This window comes from Pararge aegeria, chromosome 10 (genome assembly GCF_905163445.1).
Source record: "Pararge aegeria chromosome 10, ilParAegt1.1, whole genome shotgun sequence".
Taxonomy (NCBI): domain Eukaryota; kingdom Metazoa; phylum Arthropoda; class Insecta; order Lepidoptera; family Nymphalidae; genus Pararge; species Pararge aegeria.
In genome coordinates, this window is record NC_053189.1 from 4,449,114 (window position 1) to 4,467,878 (window position 18,765).

At 35.7% G+C, this 18,765-nt stretch overlaps 1 protein-coding gene across 7 annotated transcripts in view; it reads right to left on the reverse strand.

The window, feature by feature from the left end:
* The window catches only part of LOC120626659 (chaoptin), a 103,429-nt gene extending 86,260 nt beyond the window's left edge, over positions 1–17,169 (reverse strand). For all 7 annotated transcript variants that reach the window (XM_039894262.1, XM_039894264.1, XM_039894259.1 and 4 more), the window contains exon 1: positions 16,814–17,169. The gene's annotated coding sequence lies outside the window, so the exon portion shown is untranslated. The remainder of the gene's footprint in view (positions 1–16,813) is intronic.
* Between the last annotated feature and the right edge of the window lie 1,596 nt (positions 17,170–18,765).

Genomic DNA, 18,765 nt, shown 5'->3' on the forward strand with positions numbered 1-18,765 from the left:
TCGTTAAACTAGTACGGAAAACGGTAAAAAATATGATTTATAAATTATTTATACTCTTTGTTTGTACTCTACAGCATTTTAAGAAAATAAAAAAATTGGTTGTCTGTAAAGTCGGCTTACTGACGATAGTTGAACGTGACAACGTCGTAAGAAAATACTGATGGTATGGTTGCATTTTTCAAAAGAAAATTTTAATTTTATTTGTTTGATAGATATTATCGTTGCTATAAACAATTGACACCACATTCACTTTTCACTGCACTTCATCCTTGCCGAAAACATGTAAATGTATTATTGTATAGAAGCTGTCCACGCGGACGCAACGCGAAGGCTGACTGTGCCTCTTTGTCGCTCGTTCCGCGCTCTCGCTTGCGCTTCAAGCCTTGAATGGAACGCCGCAGAGCGAGGTAACGCCGCATATGTCATGTTTTTTCGTGCGTGCAGCCGGCTCCATCGAATTATGAGACGTTGTCATGTCAATAAACAGACTCTTCAAGTAGCGGGATACAAAAGGCGGCCTTATCTCTGCCTACTATAAAAACACATATTCGAATAACTACCACACAATTACTATATAATGAATGTTTAATAATGATAAATTATTAAATGTTCGTTATATCCAAAATTACACATTTTAAGTAGCAATAACCGGGATGTGACAAAATGGCGGTGCTGACCGAAACCCGGGGTTGACGAGGGTACGACCACTTTTCAAGGTATTGTTTTATTAGATCTCAATAAGATTTTTGTTTTTTTTTTTAAACACAGTGTCGGAAATATAAATTACTTTAATATAAAATTGTACACCTGTACCTACTATCTGTCTCGTTCGTCTAGTGGTTAGCATGTTCAATTACGGTTCGCTAGGTTCTGGGTTCAAATCCCAGGTCGGAAATTACGGATTTTTCTGGAAAAAGATCTCATCACTAGTCCATCATCATCATCAATTCAACCGATTGACGCCCACTGCTGGACATAGGCCTTTCATAGGAAGTTCTATAATCAACGGTCCTGGGTCTCTTGTTTCCAGGGGCTCCCAGCGACTCGCTCTCGATGTCGTTTGTCTACGTCATTGGGGGCCAACCAGCACCTTAGGAACGTCCATCGGTTCGACGACTAGTCTGGAGTTAGGAAATTTGCCGGACCCTCATACCTCGGAGAGCAGTTTAAGCCATCGGTGGCAGCAATTAACATGCACAAAATTAATAACATTCAGAAACCGTTAACAAGACTAATATTGAAACAACAAAAACCACTCTACTTTAGTAGTGTTTCTCGAACAGGCGGTTAGTTACTTCAAACCGTTTAGCAGTTGACAGTAATTATTTTACCTCTAATGTTTTAGAGGTTTACCAGACAATGGGTAAAATGGAAAAAGAAGAACACGAAACACTTTATTGCACGTATAACATACAGGAAAAGAAATCGTAAGGAGTATACAGTACATATGTAGTATGTAGACATGCAATGGCGGCCTTATTGCTGCAAGCAATCTCTGACAGGCAACCTTTGTAGACAGGACTTACAGCAAGAGAACGGGATAGTGCCAAGAGTGTTGATAGATGTACACAAATACCAAAATGTATAGATACAAATACGGAGATAATTTAAATAAATATACATAATATTTATAAATATATAACATACATAATATACATAAGTAGATTTTAATACATAATTTGAAACAATAATAAAGAATCTACTTCAAATGCCATTACTCAAAGAGAGGTAGTAGTCCTCCAGACGACTCTTAAATATAGGAAGGGAATTACTTCGACGGATTTCAGCAGGCAGATTGTTCCAGAGCATAATTGCCTTAAAGGTGAAAAAATTACCGAAGAACTTCGTTTTACAAAATAGGAGTACCAGACGGTTACCTAGGCGGGATTGAAGGTTGAAATGAAAGTTTGTGAGCAAGCAACATTCCGCGAGTGTGAAGTGCGCGTGGCGTTTTCACTGTTTTTGGATACAATGAAATGTTATCAGCATGCAATAATGGCTGAATGCGGGTTCTGTATGTTCTTAAATCCGTTTTAACATGTACAAATGACGCGAGATTTGTTAAAGCCTGACTAGAGCACGATTTATTGAAGAAATGTTATAAACACCTCCAATCGTTATCGTTTACCTCTTGACGACCGCGCTGACGTAGCGGAATGATGAGGCTGTGGGAATTGGGAGTTCCTGTCTCAAGTAAATGGGTGGTCTGGGTGGCTCCGGCCTCTAATCAAAGCTATATCATTACCTTATCATCATTTACGAGTCTCCTCTCAGGGTTTTCCAATAGCGAATAGCGGATTTTACAGGTTTCTGAGAACATAAAAGAGAACTCGCAGGTTTCCTGACGACGGTTTCTTCACCGTTAAAGCAAGTGCTAAAGTTTTGCATATAACGCACTTAGCTCTGAAAACTTGGGGGGGCTGGGAATGAAACTCATTCCCCTAAAGAGAGGCCGAAACCCTGATTACTAGGTTATCAGTTCGCTTACCTTAGCTGCAAAGATAAAAAGAATTTACCTAAGTTCAATAAACTGCCATATTTCTTCCGAAATCGAACCGCATCTTTTCTTACCATCATATGCTAATCTAGAGTGCGCAGTCAAACGCCAACTCGCTTTAAATGGTAGAATAATTTAAAAATCCTACCTTTCTATACATGAACACAGTTCCCTGGTAACTAAGCACAATATAGGTTAGTGGGCGGTACTCACAAAGATATAGGCCTTTATAAAATTGTTTGAGAGTTTTGCGTCATCTGAAAGTGAATATCCTCCTTTTTTTGTATTATTCATAGCAGGAATACAGTATTGATGTTTCGTTTAGTACTAATGTACTACAACAATACACACATCGCCATCACCCAGACGCTGACAAAACATTCATGTTCGTCACACAATCATTTTTCCAGTTGTGGGAATCGAACCCACGGCCTTGGAAGCAGAAAACAGGGTCGTTGCCCATTGCGCCAATCAGCAGTCAATAATTGACGTATTAAAATAACAATAATATTAACGTTTAATTCAGATAAAAATCCATAGCTACAACAATAACAATTATCTAATTCACTATATTATAAATTAAAAAAAAAAACCTATAAAAAATAAATAATTAGGAATCTTCTAAGGTAAGTCTTGAGCACTTGGTGTGTGAGTGTGTACCAACCCAGTGCTACATAAAGGGGTTTTCCCATTTATTGCTTAATATTTTCAAAATATTGTTGGAGCTTCCGCGCATTCTGCTCATCATTGTTGCAGATTGATGTTTTAAGCATATGACCAACTGATGGAGAACCTTCGCTTATAAACGGAGCAAAACTTCGCAGGGCATGCAAGGAACACGTTTTGCAAAAAGCCGATCTGTGTTCATTAACCTGAGGCGTAGGTACCTGTTATAACTTCCCCGGAGGAGATCTGTCACAAGAAGCTTTACTACTAATCAAAATGGATGGATGGAATTAAATGGATGACGGAATTAAATGGATGGACTTGCGTTATGACAGTAGGTATGTACTTATTCTGGTTTGCATACTGGTCTTTTAACTTTTAACTTGATTAGACCACGACTTGCGGTAGATTCACGTGGACATACTGTGAAAAATCTTTTATCTCTCAATATTATCTACTAAAAGACTGATGTCCGATCGGCTGGGGTGATTTCCATACTTGGAATTCAGGATTTTCTCGCGTTTGGCTCGCCAGACGTGCCGCTTAGCGATTTAGCATTCCAAAACGATTCCGAGAAACCCAAAGTTTTCTTTTTCTTAGAGGGCTTTTATAGAGACCATGGGAAATAGTTTGATAATTATTATCATCATCATTATTGGTCATCACATCACGGGTCTCCTCGCACAGTGACAAGGGGTTAAGGCCGTAGGGACACCAAACCGCACTAGGTCAGCCACCTTTGAGACACACATCACATGCAGGTTTCCTTACGATGTTTTCCTTCACCTTTCCAAGCTCCTGCCCAATGCGCTATCATCGCTTCAAATTGGACTATTAATGACTATTTATTAACCTGTGGTTCAGTTAAACTTACTCCACTGATCTTCAAAGTTATGAAGTGGGACCCCACTCGATAATACTAAGGGTTAACGAGGTTAAATGCCATTAAGACTCTTAGTGTATGCATTCACTGTGTTGTTTTTAAATATTGGATAGAAGCAGGCGTTTCTTTGTGGAATTCGATGATATATTATGAAAATTTTGCTTCATCATTACCGGCCCACTACAAGGTACGCGTCTCTTCATACACTGAGGAGGGGCTAAGGGCGATGGACTACAGCCTTCTCATTGTGGAAGGAGACCCTTGCCCCATAGTGGGTTGATAGGATGAGGACGATGATGATTAATGCACCTAAATAGTTCCGAGCTAGAGACTCAATTAACAGACTTCTGTTAACATAGTGACTCGGCCACATAAAACAAGTTTTGAACAAGTAATATTATACTAACTGGTTATACTATTTACTAGCTTTTAATAGCCGTAGGTTCTGTGCATACCTGTTAGACCTTGGTACCTACCTATTGTCCGTTAAAGGTGTTATAGAGTATTATGAGCTTATATACTCTTTATTTTGGAACGATTATCACTGACAGGTATATTACAGCTAATAAAATTCTAATTATAAATTCAAAATTCCTTTATTCACGTAGGCCTATCACAGGCACTTATGAAGCGTTCACACATACATGTTTACATAATTGTAAGGGGTTGGTGATAACTTCGTTCGCCAACTTAAATCCAAAGCTACGAGGGTTCCAAACGCGCACTGGTCTAAGAAGATCCCACAACAAACTTAGCCGGGTAATTTTTTTTTTGTTATCACCATCTCACAGTAAATTTATTTAGCTATGTAACTAGAGCAATTCACACCCAAGCTATTTTTTCGTTTAAGTAATCCTTAATAGACCTGATATAGTGCTAGTCGATCGATCAGTGCGCCGTGCAATAATTGTTGACATTACTATTCCACATGGCGATAATCTGGAGAAAGCTGAAAAGGAAAAAGTATCTAAATAGTCTAAAAGTATCTATATAGACCTTGCTCACGAGATTACCGCCATGTGGAATGTTGAGTCGACCGCTATTGTTCCTATCGTCGTTTCAGTCAATGGTCTTCTCGCGAAAAGCTTCGACCAACATCTTAAGAAGCTTTCGCTTGGTTGTTGGATCAAGGGTCGGATACAGAAGGCATTCTGAAACGACTGCGTATTGTGAGGAGGTTACTCACTCTGGAGCCCTGACCGCTGGTTGCTTGGGCATTCAAAAGCGCCGCAAGCGGAGGGTGGAAGTTTTTTCCAATTTAAAAAAAATTCAAAAGAGGTAATCCGCATACGACGATTCAGCAAAATTACGAAGTTGCCCCTAACGTAAATTTGTAGTACGGTTTTATATTTTACCCCTAGCTGAAGTAGGTCCTGTTTTTTAGTTTTATTTTTAAAAATGTTTAAAAAATCAACCATTTTGGTTATGTTATTTTTTTTATTTACTAATTTAACCTATTTGCAAGCTAGTTTCGTGCACAGAGTTAGTTTTTGACCATAGAGTGAAAAAGTCCTCGTCATATACGAGTTATACAAAACTTTAAGGGTAAGCAGTACAGTCACGTATTAATCCGACGACACGACATTTCTTAGTAAAAAAAACAAATGTACCTATTTGCTAAGACACAAATTGCATTCAAGCGTACTTCCGATACCACGCAGATGTCATTTTTTAGCAGATGGCACTTTGTTAACCCCGGTAATTGCGTCGATGACACTGGAGGCGCCGTTCTTAATTGTTACCAATTTTACCAGTTCCTGAGATGTGACTTGGCCGAAAGCACCTGCTTAGTAACGATGAAAGTTGGTTTAATAAGGATAACTACACAGTACGTCAGATTGGTCGCAAATATAGGTATGTCATATACTCCACGCTTCTTGACTTATGCTATATTTTATTTCCCATATTTACAAACGGATCAATTGCGAATAGCAAAGTGAATAAAAATTCAACAGTTTGAAAAAAAAATGAAATTGCAAAGTTTTTTGAAAATCTCTAAATATTACTTTTGTAATAAAAAAATTATTAATAATTTTTCTGACGATTGCGACATTCTATAATATTCAATGACAAGGTTATATTGACATGTGCTTATCTAACCTTAAATTTTCTACACAAAATTATTAAATTTTAATTAAATCGCGCGTAAAGGTTACACCCACACACTTTTTTTTTGTGATGACCTTTTTCCAAGCATAATATGTCGGAAAATCGCATGAAAAGCTATAGTCATCATCCATTCGGAACTTGGACCTTCTGAGGGAAGTCGATGAGAAATAACAACAAAACGCAATCTTGTCAATAAGTATCAGGCGTTTTCCTTTAGCAGCAAGATGTCTGTCCGCTTCAGTTACTTCGAACTTTTCAAACTTTTCCGATTTACTGTGGCAAAGTTTATGACGTTTATTAATCTGCTACGTAGTTCGAGATACGAGTAGGTACTCACAATGTGCTGATTTATAGGGGCTATTAATGTTTATTTTATTTTATTTATTTATTAAGAGCACTAACAACATGCATATTACACGTTTTTTAAACATAGCACACACACAAAAACATGGACTGATATGAACGTCAGTGACAAGTGCACAGAGCATTGACAAAGCGTCATGTAAACTTAATCTGACAAAAAAATTGACGCAAAATTTAACTCACCGATAAGTGTTCGGTGAGTTTTTTTCTAAAAGCTGTGGGTGAGTCATGGAAGATATCGATGCCAGGTATCTTTTTAGATAACTCGTAAAAGTATTAAAAAATGTCTACAACCAATACGTGACTCTACGTGTAAGTGTACCTAAGTGTTTAAAAGTATGTCATTATAAAGTCAACTTAAGAGTTGTCATCATATCGACCCATTACTAGCCCACTACAGGGCACGGGTCTCCTCCCACACTGAGAAGGGGTTAAGGCCGTAGTCCACCACGCTGGCCCAGTGCGGATTGGAGGACTCCACATACCTTTGAGAACGTAATATTAGAATTACCTTTACATAAGTTGAAAGAGTGTATAAAAACTCATTTAATACAACATTAAGATGGCTAAATTTCATGAATTTCTTAATAAAAGGGTTGCTTGGAAGCAAGCCTCTCCGCTTTCTTCTCAAACAAGATAGAACAATGATTGTTAAATTGTAAAACGATGTTGGAATAGAGAAACTGCTGAGTTCCCGGCCATCTTCTTTTCGGTAAAAACTGCCTTCTGAACCTGTGGTCACAAAGTCACATAAAACAGACATACTTGACGTTTCAAAAGTGCTTATATCAGGCCTACTTGAAATAAATTAATCTTGATTTTTTTTAAAGCATGGACCCATTAAGCTTCTCCAACGCGGGTGGCGGGCTTTAACAATTAATATCACATTTAAGTCATATTAACTCGTACCGTCTTTAACGTGCTCCCTGAGGCACGGAGGTGTACAAGTTTCATTTCCTAACCCATCGCACTGATAATTCCTTTAGCGAAAATTCATTTGACGACAACATTTTGACGTGACACGGGAATCTAAGCGGGGACCTGTTTTAGTTGAACATGCTAACCAACAGACCATCGAGGCAGTTAATTTCCGTTATGGTTAAACGATTGGTAGGTACGCGTAGTTGAATAACACTCGCAAATACAGTACATTACCTATAGAATCGTAGAGTCACGTATTGGTTGTAGACATTTTTTTGCGATGCGTTTACCATTCAGTACCGCGAGTCACAGCTAACGTGAGTACGTGATTGAGGTCAAATTTTATTGTGCGGTTACTATGACTCTTTGTTACACTGTACCCTTCATTGTGTGGATGCATGGAAATGTAGGTTTTTTAATGCACAGGATTATTTATACGGACGGAGTTTATACTCACGATGAAACGGTGATGATACATACAATATAATATAATATATGCAATGCTTTAGAGGTTCTATGTGTGTGCTGAGCCGTTTACACATTATTCCTCTCTTTCCATAACCTACTTGATTTAGTTGATTGCAGTTTTTTAATTAGTAACGTATCAACTTCAAACTTGCGGCATTTCAAAACTTCGTAAAACAATATATTTTTAGATTGTACCGCAAGTGCAAACATTTTATCCCAGACATGTAACCATAGTTAGACAATGGATAAGTTAGTTGAGGATAAAATTGATTTTAAAGATATTCTTTGCTGAGAAAATGAAACAGTGCTATAATAAGTAGGTACTTATTTACCTTTTATTTTTTTTTTATCGCCCTACACGAAGTTATAGACTTAGTTCGGAGACTTTTACAGGAAATACATGGAAAATGCTAGATAAAATGCCAGATTTTAGAAATTTCTTATATAATAAGTCCTAATTTTTCTTACGCCATAAGATATACTTTACTACTTATATTTTTATGCACAAGTGCATAAAAAGCAGTATAAGTTTCGTTCTCTTAAACAGACTGAAAAATGACGTTTTTGCATTTTGCACTGGCCCTTGTTTCATAGCAAGTTCTTGAATATAATTGTATAAAAGCTATAAGTAATGTCGACAGAAAATCTTTAAAAAACGGAAATAAGAAAACCATATTAACTTTCTAAAAACCCTTACTAAACGTCCGCGTTTAATAAATATAGTTTGCTACAGTTTTATTTATTTATTTATACTCTTTATTTGCACACAAATAAAAATACAAAAAAAGAATAAAAGAAAACACAGACAGAAGAAGTATACAAAAGGCGGCCTTATCGCTTTGTAGCGATCTCTTCCAGGCAACCTTAGGATAAGGAAAACAAAAGGATAACATACTGCAGGTTGTGCATATTAAAAAAAAATACATACTAATAACTACATACTAATACTTAAACTAGATTACACAAATAAAATAATACATAATAAATTAAATATTAAAAAATAAAAAATAATAATAAACTAATATATACTATAGCATATCATAAATACATTAACAACGGTAAATACTATTACAAGTCGTCTTCAATGCAAACTATAGTGGTTTTTGACAGCTTTCTTAAAAATACAAAGTGTCTTAGACTGCCTTATGTCTATTGGGAGCGCATTCCATAGCGCTATGGCTTGCACTGTAAACGAGTGCTCATAGAACTTAGTTAGTTTTGTAAAGTAGTATAAAATAATTTAAATACAAGTTCAATGCGAGAATAAAATATGGTATGAGCGCTCCCACCATCCACGCACCATCGGTTGTACGATGTCAACATATCTGCATTACGTAATAAGGCCTCGACCAAATCTCTAATAAACACAAAAGAGACTTTCGACCTTATTCATGCTACTCTATAGTATAATATTACATGGCAAATTTGAATGCAAAATAACACATTAAAATAAATCTTATTATTAGTGCTTAGAGTTCAATGTTGCTTGGCAGTTGTTAGTGCATAATAACACCTTAAAAGCCTTAATGAAAGTTAAAATAAGCTTTGCATGTTATGCATTAAAGTTTATTTTTACGTAGCAAAGTAAGTAAGTCAAACTAAGTATTGGTGCTAATAGCGGTTACGAAATACAAATGCGTATGAGAATTCTTATGGCAGGTTTTTTGGTTGTTGTTGCAAATAGATATCCGAGCTTAGTAATCGGAAATTTTACTGGGATTTATTGATATCTATACTAATATGTATTATAAAGAGGTAATATTAGAATAGATATATGGAGGGGTAATCTCTAGATACTGCACCGATTATGAAAATTATTTTTGTGTTGCATTGTTCATTTTACGAGGACGGCTATATGCTATATAATATCACGCTACGACCAATAGGAGCGAAGAATGAAAAATGTTGAAAAAACCGGAAAAAAAATTCCTTTTGAGAGATTGCGATGCGTGCATCAATGGTTAAAGTTACGTAAAAATAATGTAAGACGGAATCGTTTCTCTTTAAAAATGCCAAATTAAATAGCTCGTGGCAACATATGTCTATCTTTTAAGGTTGATCCATACGCGGTTGAAGTCGCAGGGCACCGGTAATATATAATACTTTTCAATGAGTAGCTGGCCTTACAATAAATGGACCTTACAATAAAAGAAATGTAGATATACGTATCATAGGAGACTGTAAAATAATAAATAAAATCTAGTGCTTTGATGTGAATTGCTCTAACTTCATAGCGTAATATAAATTTACTGTGAGATGGTGATAACAATAAAAAAATTATCCGGCTAAGTTTGTTGTGGGCTCTTCTTAGACCAGGGCGCTTTTGGAACCCACGTAGCTTAAGGTTTAAGTTGGCGAACGAAATTATCACCGGGATGGTGATAACTTCGTTAGAATTATGTAAACATATTATATGTATGAACGCTTCATAAGTGCCTGTGATAGTCCTACATGAATAAAGAAGTTGTGAATTTGAATTTGAATTTACATCACAAATACCTATGATACGAGCGCAAACAGATTATTTTTCAAAGCTTATAGAATTATAAAAGCGGTGTAAAAGCGATGTAACCGCTAAGTAGGTAGGTATATGGATTTAATAATCCTATACAAAAGATATGAATACTAGCGCTATCTGCGACTTCTTCAACGTACAACTTCTGATAAGTTTTGTCCCGAATAAACTATCATATATTGTACATAATTTACCACGACCTACCGCGTTGTGTCGCCCACCCAGCTTTTAATGATAGCAATGCGATGATAAATACAATAATATATAATTCTTTAAAGCCTGACCTACCTACTGTCCGCCATATTTATTTTTTCCTAAACCATGCGTAAAAAAATTATTAATCAATAGGTACAAATAAGGACGTGCCTATTATATTAAACAAAATTGCCTAAAGGTTTCCGAATTATCATCAGCACCCTATAAACGTCCCAATGGTTGGCACAGCCCTCGTTACTCATGGAATAACGGTTTCAGAGCATGGACCCACCACGCTGCTCCAATACGGGTTGGTGGTAGGTATTTAAACCTCTTAAAAAGCTACATTGAATAACGAAGTTATTTGCAGAAGTACCTACCTAAATCATTTGATAACAAAAATTAAAGGATAAATTTAAAAAAAAATGAGAGAAATAAAAATATCGACATCAGAATCCTTTTTATTTATACTAAAATAATAAAGGTACGGTAAGTATAGGAATAGATATTCAAATAAGTCAAGGAAAACTATAAGGTTGTGGAAAATATAAATACGAGAACAAAATGACTGTATCTGCGTTGATTTATGACTAATGTATTTTTTTCAATTAACACGAAATACGTGCTACCTAGCATTTGATTCATTCATTAAACCTATGAGTCTTTTCGATAAAATAGTAAATAACAATGTAATGGATTACTTTATAGTCTTATTATACGGAATAATTAATAATTATATCCTTAATATAAGTTAGTAGGTCATAAGTTGGTAACATCTGCACATGGTCTGCTAAAGGTACAGAAGTAATTCCACAAGAATATGCTTTCATAATATGATTCCTAAGTAATCTATGAAAAATATCTTCAATAAAGCTTCTATTACTTCTATACGATTAATGACAAGAAGCAAGCAGCTCCACTGTGAGATTGTATTATGATATATATATTTTATACATTAAAAAATATATAGCTTAAATTCTTATGTAAGTCTAAAAAAAATTTGCATTATGTTTAAGTTCTCTTTAACAGTAAAAAAAAGGAAAATCAGAAAGTCGGAGGCATCCGTTTTTTAACATGATGACTTATTTAAAAAAAAACTGTTCCATGATGTTAGGAAGTATATACTATTTGATATAATATATTTTTTTTGCAAAAATAAAATTGAAAATAATATTTTTTTAAATAGTTTCCGCGAGAACGTTTTCCAGGTGGCCGTACTTGTCTCTTAGCAAATTAGGGCTTTATCAGTAAGTCCTAGTTCCATACTTTAAGATTATAGATTTTTGTTTGTATTCACACAGTACTTGATATATGCAGCTATTTTCAAAGTTCCAGCGGTACACAATAATGTCGTGACGTCATTTGAATTCGGCGTTTCAGTCATGGCGGAAGTTTTATTTAATGAAAATAAATACCAATATTACTTTGAATATAAATAAAAATACGTTTTACATTATACATAAATCATATATCGATAAATAAAATATTTAATCGATTCTTTGTTACTGTTATCGATCCTATTTTACTTAAAGATAGAAGCTATATCCCTCGAAGAGTAACTTATGCTACTTTACTACCATCTCGGTCAGCAAGTTAAACGTAACCTTCATATGTAGGTACTTAGAAGTGATAATTAAATAGTTACGACCTATGACTCATACGACAAATATGTCCAAGATTGCGTAAATACATACAAAAATAAACGAGAGACTCTGCGACATACAACCTCAGTTATGTTATGTAGGTAGGTTATATATAAAAAGAAAAAATATATATTCATAGGTGATATAGGCGATAGCCAAGTTGCTAGGACTTCAGCTTCACTTTCGGGCGGCCGAGTTCTTATCTCTCTCTAACTTTTCTAAGCTATGTGAGTTTTAAGCAATTAAAATACCACCTACCTACTTCATCATCATCGTCATCATATGAACCCACCCCGCTGTCCACCACGCTGGCCAAAACGGATTGGTGGACTCCACACCTTTTTGAGAACATTACGGAGAACTCTCAGGCATGCAGGTCCTTCACCGTTGAAGCAAGTGATATTTTGATTCCTTAAAACCTTTTTTTTTGCGCTGGGAAATGCATTGACGCATCCCTCCCGGAGACAGGTAAGAAATAGCTAACCTGTTTCCGGAAGGGTATATGGGACTCGCTGACACGAGACCAGAATACCCACTAAAACCCAGCGGAACCGTCTACGCCATACCGAGACACCACAGGATCGCTTTCGCATGCTACTATGCCCGATTACTTAAAACCTACAGTTACCTACTTCAACTATAAAAGAAAATATCATGAGGAGACCTGCACACCTGAGAGTTCTCCTTAATGTTCTCAAAGGTGTGTGGAGTCCACCAATCAGCACTGGGCCAGCGTGGTGGACTACGGTCTAAACCCTTCTCATTGTGCAAGGAGAGCCTTGCTGTAGTGGGTCGGCAATCGATGTGATAATGAGTATGATGTAGTTTTCAGTCATATAGGATTGGTGAAAAAATGTTACTAACAGTAATACTTAGTAAATGTTATTAACTTATTTCCTTAAGTATCTATTATAGGGTTTTTAGTAAAATCTAAAGAATAACACGACGTCATGTCCTCACATTATGCTGCTTGTGGAGGCTTGTGGCCACCGTATCCAGTGTTTGACCATTAAGAAGCCAAGCTGAACTAAAATGGGGATGCAGAAAGCTGAGAGATTAACTCAGTGGGCGATGGAGAGAGCTATGCTCAGTTTCTCACTACGACAGACTCATGACTAGTCTAACCAGACTGTAATTGTATACATTTAGATCTATCTACCATATCTTTTCTTCTAGGTATAGTATTGTCTAACAATGCTGGATCCAGTAAGCACGTAATTCTAGTGTGATTCATTGTTAGATGCGTCCTTGTACGTCTGCGGCAGCCCTGATGGGACTTGTCTGACTTTTAGTTATTGTGTAATACAATACCTAGGAACTGGGGTGCTACTATCATCGCTTTAAACAGTATTATTTTTATATTGTTAACGTTTTGTTTCAGAATTATAGTCATCTATTAACATTACAGTTTAAAGTGGAAAATAATTTTGGTTAGTTTTTCTTGTAATCGATAAACTCTGAAAGTTCTAAACCGATTTTAATAATTCTTTCACCATCAGGAAGCTATTTTGTCCTAAAGTAACATAAGTTATACTTTAATATAGTATGAATAAGATTTGAGACTGAAATAGCTGTTTTTGTAAACCATGATATCGTGTTTTTATATCAGCGTGCGTGCTAACTAAATGATTCGTCAAACGTAAAATGTACCTACTACAAACATTTTGGTTTTTAATGGGCGTTAAAAGGAACTATTCAAATAGGCCACTCCTATTATACCAGGAAAAGCAGTGGTATATTATGAATGTTAAGCCTCTTTTGCTATAATTCGCGAAAAGCAGGAGGATCTGTATGGTGTTATTTATAATTTCTTCTATCGTTATACTCCACACCAACACGATCTTCGGCAATGTACCCCCTACGCACGTTTCGCTCCGAAACAGGAGCATCCTCAGGAGATTTTGACTTTACAATGAATAACTGTAAAGTCAACCAATGGTACACACGGGATTTTTAAAAAGTATTTACCACAGACGAAAAAGGTGGGCAACACCTAGTATAAAATATTTACTGTTCTAACTTCACAGTGTTATGAAAATTCAGCTATTTTTTTATGGTTCAGCTAATGTAAACTTGCTCTTTAGAATTAAGTTAAATAGTACCCCTATTTGACTTACTTTAACAAGCACAGCATACAACATTGGATAGAAGCAGGTGTTAAGTACTTTAGCAAGCACAATTGCAAAGAATTACTTTGAAATTGTGCGTTGAAAAGTCGAGATATCCAGACTTCCTGAGGATGCTCTGGTATCGGAGCGAAGCGCACGTGTGAGTGGAGTTACGTTTAAAAAAATACACTACTTATCTTTACATGGTTTGTTTATCCATGTTTCAACATCTGTATAGGATTTTGTTTTTAACTATAATAGACTAGCGCTTGACCACAATCTCACCTGATGGAAAGTATAGATGTGGCCTAAGATGGGACGCGCTTGCCTAGAAGATGCTTATTCACTCTTGTTAAAAAGATACCCAGGTTGTAAGAATTAGGAAAGACAGAACTCGAAAGGGTTTTCCAAACCCCAGCCATGCTTATAAGAGAAGAAGATGCAAATCGCTTCGTGCGAGTTATTGGGATATTGACAACATAGGGATAAAAACCCGCCTGGTGTCTTGCAGTGAGATGATACAGATATCCTACTAATCCCTACTAATATTATAAATTACAATGTAAGTTTGTTTGTTACGCTTTCACGTGAAAACTACTTAACGGATCCTCATGAAACTTTGTACACATATTCTTGGAAGTGTTAGAAGTAATATAGGATACTTTTTATCCCAACATTCAGCTCGGTGTCTTTGGAAGAGGGGATGTTATATTATAACCGATTTAAATAATTATTTTTGTACTATAGAGGTTGTAATATGTGTTTAATTTTGCCCAAACTTTGTGTAGATCTGAATGTGGTTGGAGACAGAACTCCTCAGCGGAAAGCAGCAAACCCCTCATTTAAGGCTTAGCGATACTGAATACTTTAAATTTTTTTTAGAACTACAGCTAAATTGAATGTCACATCAAAAAACAAAATCAAACGCAGGCAACAGCTAGTATCATATATGTGAAAGTGTGGATGTTTGTTACTCAATCACGCAAAAACGGCTGAACGGATTTGGATGAAATTTGGCATGCATGTAGCCTTTGACATCGAAAAGAACATAGGCTACCTTTGATCCCGAAGTAGTTCCGAGGGAAAATTTAAAATTGTTTAAGAGCTAAGTCGCGGGCAGACAGTTTTGAAATTTGGTATGCATGTCACCTATGCTATGGGAAAGGAAATGTTCTTTTTATACAGATCTCTCAAATAGTTCCAGTGGCAAGATTAAAAATTGTTAACAAGCGAAGCTTTAGACGTGGGCAGAAGCTAGAATATTATAAAGGCGAAAGTATTTATGTTTGTTACTCAATCACGTCGCAACGATTGAACTGATTTGGCTGAAATTTGTTACAGAGATAGATTGTAGATTGATTGCAGAAAGTGCGAGACCTTAAAATATTTGGAAACTTTAAACTCTTAATTCTTAGTCTAGGTATTGTTTTATAATGAAACTGATTAAACAATTTTTTTTTTCCTAACAACATTTTTAGACGTGTTAAATTAGACAAGAGTTTTTGTTTGATGAGCTTCATGTGGGTCAACTTAGTGCAGGTTGAAATCTCGCTGGTTGTCCCCAATACATCTTTGCATTAGTGACCCATACATAAAAAAACAACTGATTTATAGTTTTTGGGTTAATAATTCAAATAAATGTTTTTTGACTGTTTTTTTTTTTTATTTACGTCGAGTATTAAATTTTTTTGTGACTAGCGTTAAATAGTTTTTCATTATTTTCGAATATAAATAATTTTAATAATAAAATAATAAAATAAAAATAAAAAAGCCATTTATTTCTCATCACTAATATATAAAATTTACATTGCTCTCAAATAATTTCAATATATTTTCGTCAATATCCAATAAAAATCGTCTGTTTGAACCAATTTTCACAATCATTGCAATTATTTGTCACCGTGAGATTGTATAGCATGTACAAAAAAAATACGTCAAATGTCACCACAAAGTGACAAACCTACCCAATTAACCAATTTTGTTTAGGTTTTTCGTGATTTTTTATATTCCACTCTACCTCAAAATATTGAAACAATTCATTTTTATTTGGGTCAGAATCAAAACATTTGGATCATAGCCTTTAATTATATACATATTTTTATAGTTATAACAAGTATATATTAATAAATATATAAATATATAATATATTTATATGTTTATATTTATAAAGCAAAATATAATTATATACTTTTACTGATGAACGAATAAAGCTCCTTTTAAAGCGACGCCTTTCACTTCCATATATCGAAGAGTAACGTAATTTAAGTTGCGAAAGAAATACTACATGTACCTTAACTTAGTTAATAAAAAAGAACACCTTAATCACACATAATGACTAATGCATTTAGCTCAATTAACTACTCAGTAACAAGTCATTGTGAATCACAAGACCAATGATATATTCATTATGCTAGTGATTTTTAATAAATCCGTGAAAACACAAACCTTTTTATCCAAAATGTAAACAAAAATGAAACTGGAACAAAGCAGCACGAAGGGTGATTATCGAACGAAAATGCACCAACCGCCCCTGAACTTGACGTCATCCGTTGCTATAGCAATCCCGGGAAAAGTCAAGCATCCACTTCCAACAAATTTCATTAAAAAAAAACTTGACAGAACTTCCTTTTTTAAATCAGAAAAAAAAACAAAAATAAATCACTGTTAAATTCGAAACTGATAATTAATAATTCACCTTAACTGTGTCGCGAAATAAATAAAATGCGTTCGAATTTCGGTGGTGTATTTAAAGGCGGGTACAGACGCGCGTCTAGGCCGCGGCGCGAGGCTCACTACGTAAATGTCAGCGCCATCGGTACGATGCGGGGAGAGGTAATGCGGCGTGCACGTTGCGACCGCTTTCCCGGCGACTCTGTTGACGCAATCGAGTCGCACGTGTTTTATGCAATAATTGCGACTGATGATCGGAGCTCCCATTCTCTATGGCATTGAAATCACTGAACGTAGTCTTTAATATATCCTATGTCCTAGTAGCTAGTATATGTCCTATATATACTAGCTTTTGCGCGCGTTCTGCGTCCGCGTTCATTACAGCTTGTTTACAAATTCCGTGTGAACCGTTTGGTTTCTGGGAGAAAAAGTTGCTTATATCAATGTCTCCATCCCTTCAACTAATCCAACAATTAGGTCGATTGGTTGCTTAGACAGGGTGTAAAGTAAGGACAAACAAACACGCTTTAGCATTTATAAAATATGTAGGTATTGTGACTGATGGTATTGTTGTGTTTTGTATGAGTATTATTGTGGTAGAGTCACTACACATAGACAGACTTGACGTTTCAAAAGTGCTTATATTAGGCCTACTTGAAATAAAGGAATTTTGAATTTCGAATTTGAATTTTGATGATACGGGCTTCCATGCTCTAAGTTATTTAAATCACTGAACATACCTATCCCATTATAATACGCTCAAAATGGATTTTACAAGTTAAATTTTGATATTTTTTTTTATAAAAACAGTGACGTTTATGATAACTTACATATTTATAATAACTTGTTCTTCTAAGGCTTTTTGTCCGTATCAAGATGTCTGCAAATCTTCACTTTGCATTTCAGCAATGTGACGTGAATTGAAAGATCCTCAAAAGGGAATTGTTAAACCGAGGAGAAGTTTCCCGACGTAAAATTACAATTTCTTTGCCTTCCATCTGCAAATTCCATCAATTCAGGACACCTAACAATTTTCTTTATTATATATACCTCAGTTGTGAGATAATGAAGGCTCAATATGAAAACATTGTCATTGTGAAGCCTACGGTAGATAAAATTCAATTGGATTGCTTCCATCGCATTACTATTTAAAAACGACCGTTTTATTTTAAATAGCGTGTTTGTCGTTAAGCGTCTCAAAATAAGGATTAGAAAGAAAACAAGGACGTCAACAATATTAGAATAATACCGCTTTAAGGGATGGAAGTAATGTCCCAATTAGATCTTATGGTTAATGACCGATAGTAGATGTTTGCCTAATGAGTTAGTTCGTTTTAATTTGGGACTGGACGTCTTTTACTTACAAGCGGTTGACGCTTCAGGTAACAAAGGAAATTGAATTAATGTTACAAAGAAAGTAACTTTTGTGTTTATAATTGTTTTGATTTCCATCCAATCCACCTCCGACCTAATAATGTGCGAGAGGGACAGCGAATCGCCGGGGTTGTACATCCGCTTTTCTCAGCGTTATGTAAGCTACGGCCCTGGAGCCTGGCGCCCTCCCCTCCCCTAGCCTAGCCGAGCAATTCACTGTGTTACCGTCTTCGGGCGCGACGGCTCGCAATTACTGCACTATTTAGTTCTAAAATCTCTCTTATACGCAATAGATATTTTGCAATCACTAATACGAATTGTATAGCCAAGTTGCCGTGGAAATGTACCTGTAT